General features: G+C 38.1%; 1 pseudogene; it reads left to right on the top strand.

The window, feature by feature from the left end:
• The first annotated feature begins 285 nt into the window (after positions 1-285).
• On the top strand, positions 286-1,346 carry LOC118834846 (annotated as a pseudogene).
• Positions 1,347-4,385: the final 3,039 nt, after the last annotated feature.

Here is a 4,385-nt window from a genome sequence, read left to right as displayed (position 1 = left end):
TTTGCATTCTGGGTCTTTCACCTATCTATCAGGAAGTATGCTGCATGTTTCCTCATTAGTCCTCTGGAACCGAACTTGGTTATTACACTGATAAAAGTTCAGCACAATAGTATTCCATTATATTTATATGCCATAACTTGTTCATCTATTACCTGATTTATGGGCACTCCCCTCAGATTCCCATTCTTTGTCACCTCAAAAAGAGCTATAAATGGACTTGAGGCTATGGAGACCAAGTAATGGAGGTCTGACCCTGTCCACGGGCAGAATTGAGGCCTTTCGGGGATGTCTGGCTATACCCGCCGCACAGGGCTCACCTCTTGAGCCCAGAGCCTTGTCATCCAGGACTATGATAATCTTGAAGATCTGGATGAGGCAAATCCATTTTCCTTTAAAGAATTTCTGAAAACGAAGAACCGTGGCCTGTCCAAAGGGGAGACAATCAATGCTAGAATTTACACTAAGGAATCTACAAGACATACATTAGGACTTAAAAATAATTCCCCAACTTCTAAAACTGTAGGATATGGTTTAGACTCTGAAGAACCTTTTTTCCAAGATCCAACTGGTGCTGGAGATTTCTTAGATGAAGATGAAGATGATGACTGGAGTGGGATTTATTGGCCATCTGCCATGGAACAAACTCATGCTTCCATGCTTCCAGAATTGCTACTAGCACGTAGTACATATATTTCCTTTTTTACCAACGTATCTGAACTGTCAGGCATTAAGTCTCTTGCTCCATGGACCTTAGATGATAGTGACTCATGTGTTTCTCCTACATCTCAAGTGAACAACACAAACGAAGAATTTGCTACTCATAGAGAATACTTGGGAGATAGGCATTTTCAGTGCACATAAGCTATAAAGCACTTAAAGAAGGAAACTCTAAGCTAAGAAGAAAAATTAACGAGATTCAGAACTCTGAGTCTCAGACAGAAATGGCAAGAACACTTGAGTGGAAATTGGAAGCAAAAATGATAAAAGAGGAAAGCAACTATCATGATCTTGTATCGGTGTTACAAGTGGAACAGAATCTTGAATTGATGACTAAGCAGGCTGTGAAGGCAGAAAATCAAGTTACAAAACTGAAGCAGGAACTAAATATGCTCCAGGGTCAGCTTACTAATTATAAGAGAGACAATGAAGCCCTGTGATTTGGTCAATGTGCCAATTTGACAGTAGTTAAACAAAACACAGATATTGCCTTGCAAAATCTCTGAGTTGTCGTGAACAATGCACATAGTTCGATAAAGCAGTTGCTTTCTAGGACTGAAACATTGAATCTTGTTGCTGAAATCCTTAAATCCATAGACAGAATTTCTGAAATTGAAGAAGAGCTTTGACAAACTGCTGAAATGTCTTCCAGCTTAAAACTCTTCTTAATGCTTAAATCACTTCTTGCTTTGTTTGGGAAATACAATTGTGTCTTTAAATATACAGCCATCTTCCTCAGTACTCATCATGAAATACAAATTTCATGACCTAAAACAGGGCTATTAGACTTAAAAACTCAGTTGGGTAGCAACAGTTGGACTTGAGGTTGGTCTGCAGTTTATATTAACTCTTTTAGGCGAACAGTCATATTTCACAAATTCTAATAAACAAAGACTCTCTTATCAACAATTGAAAAAGGGGAAAATTAATCTGTTTTTAGGGAATTTTCTAAACATGAAAATGAGTTCTGAAATAAATATTGCTTTCTACTGTTTGTTATAGTATTTCCTGGATAGTAATTGCAAGATGAGCCTAACTTGCATGTTTTTTGTTAACACTCCTTTAAAAAAAGAATAAAAACTATAATACAAAACATACATAGAGACTGCTGACTTTTGCCAAGGGTATCTGTGCCTCTTAAATATCTCCCAATGTTCCAAAAAACTTGAAGGTTCACACTTGTGCCTTCAAGAAATATAATTTAAAACATAGATATATACATATATGCAGGCTATAAGCACCAATTACCAATTAAAGTGCTGCAAGTTGTAACAGACCAGCTAAGTACCAATGTGCTGCTCTTCTAAGTTTGTTGCAGGAATTGTTCAGTTAATATTCCATAGTGTTAAACTCATTAAGTGTACCTTTTTACCAGGTTTCTTAATATTTAAATACCAACTCTTCTGCTGTGGTGTATTGCTAAGCTTTTCAAATGACATTTCATACAGCAAAATTTAGGATGAAGCAGTTTTAAGACATTTCCAGGTTAGTATGGGAACATTCTATCCTGTGCCTTTCCAGAACTTTTCTATGATGTGGATAAGGGCACTAAAATTCTATGGGTCTTTTGCTGTTTGATATAAATGTTTTTTTTAAAAAGATTGTGGTTTTTTTCCACCTGTAAAAAACTATAAATATTTTTGTATATCCTTAGAATTTGTTTTATTAAGGACTAATTCCTCCTTTAATTGATTCCCCTCCTATTTTCCCTTCCAGTACTTTCCCTTGTTTTTCCCTGTTAAGTAAAATGTATTGATGTCCAACTCTGTGTGTATATTCTTCCTCTTTTTACCAGTTTGGAGGAGAATGAAATTCAAGTATCAGCTACTCCCTCCCACTCCCTTCTCCTTGTTTGTATAGACTTCTACTTGCTCACCTCAATTCTGTGAGATAATTTTCCCTAACCTTCCTTTCCTTTCTCTCTCTCCACCTCACTTTCCATTTTTCTTTTAATTTCTGAAACTTCTTTTTCTCTTAAAGACCAGCTTCAACCCCAAATCACTCTGGTCCCAGAGCAAGCCCTACTTGGTCATTGTTTGTTCCCTGATTGGCTCAGAATGAATGTAAATAACAATTGTTTCTATTTTGGCCAGAAACCTTAAGGGTCTTCTCCTCTCAGATCTAATTTTTTTTCAAGAGGCTATTCTTTGCCTCAGTCACTGAAAGGGCATTGCCTCAGTCAAACTGAGACCTTTTAAAGACCTTAGCTTGAAAAGGCCAAGGTCCTGAACTGCATCCTGGTCCATCTCCAGTTGTCCTGATCCATATCTGGCCACTGGATCCAGATGGCTCTGGAGGAGAATGTGAGGTTGGTGACTTTGCATAGCCCTGCCTCACTTAAATCCAATTCAATTGCTTGTCATGCCATCGCCTCCTTGATGTCATGGTCCTCTTCAAGAACAAAGGATAAACAGAATAGTGGTGGCTGCTAAATTATATGTCATCCTGACTGTATCCTAAGTGTTTAATATTTTTTTTCTTTCTGGCTGCTTGCATTTTTTTTAAAACTTGAAGCTCTGAATTTTAGTTAAGACATTCCTGGGAGTTTTAATTTTTTTCCAGAAAGTGCTTAATAGATTCTTTCTATTTCTGTTTTGCTCTCCAGTTCTAAGACATCTAGAGAGTTTTCTTTTAAGATTTCTTGAAATATGTCTAGCCTCATTCTAGTCACGTCCTTTAGATAATCCAATAATTCTTAATTTTTTTTCTCCTTGATCTGTTTTGCAGATCAATCGTTTCTGCTATGAAATATCTCACATTTCCTTCTATTTTTTCAGTCTTTTGATTTTGTTTTAATATTTCCTGTTGCCTCATGGAATTATTGGCTTCTATTTGGTCCATTTGAATTTTGGGAGAGTTTGTTGCTTGGGCAAGGTTTTAAAGTTTCTCTTGTTCCAGCCTATTAATTTCCATTCTATTTTTTTCTTCAATAGCTTTCATTTCTTTTCAATTTTTTCCTCAGGGGCTTTCATTCCATTTATAAAAACATTTTTAATTCTTATTTTAACTCTTGCTTCATCTCTTCCATAAATTCTAGTTGAGCTTGTGTCCAAGCCATGTTACTCTCTGAGTCAATGCTTTTGGTGTCACTCTCTTCTGAGTCTGTGTTTTGAGTGTCCCTGCCACCATGATAGATCATTATTAGGGTTCTTTATTATTTGCCCTTTGTTCTAGTCTACTTCCTGACTTCAGACTTGATGTTAGGGCTGGACTCTGTGGCACTTCTGGACATGATCTCAGGAATAGGCTGGGGACGTTCAAGTTTTCAGTGCTCCCAAAGTGTTCTGATCCAGGGTAAAGTCTAATTGCTGCCTCCTGATCTGAGCTCTGTAAATTCCTGACCCGGGTTTGGATCTGAGCAACATTAGACTGCTGTTGGACTCGGCCCCTATCAGGCAGGGTTCTAGCTCTAGAATGCTCTGTCAGCTAGAAGTAGAATTATGGGCTCCCCTTTGATTTGGGGTTCCTGCCCTCATTATTTCTCTACAGGCTGAGATAGACATTGTAAGTAAGGCCCGACTTTGTGCCTGAGGTTTGCGTCACACCTCTGACATTGCTGCTATTTCTGCTGCTGGCTTCTGAACTTCTTCCTTTCTTCCCTGGCACTTCCTTCCTCAGAATGCCACTGCCATGCCCCAGTTGCCCTGGAACAGGGGAGTGGGAGTGGG

Source organism: Trichosurus vulpecula, chromosome 1 (genome assembly GCF_011100635.1).
Source record: "Trichosurus vulpecula isolate mTriVul1 chromosome 1, mTriVul1.pri, whole genome shotgun sequence".
NCBI lineage: Eukaryota > Metazoa > Chordata > Mammalia > Diprotodontia > Phalangeridae > Trichosurus > Trichosurus vulpecula.
This window is presented reverse-complemented; position numbering and strand designations above follow the sequence as displayed.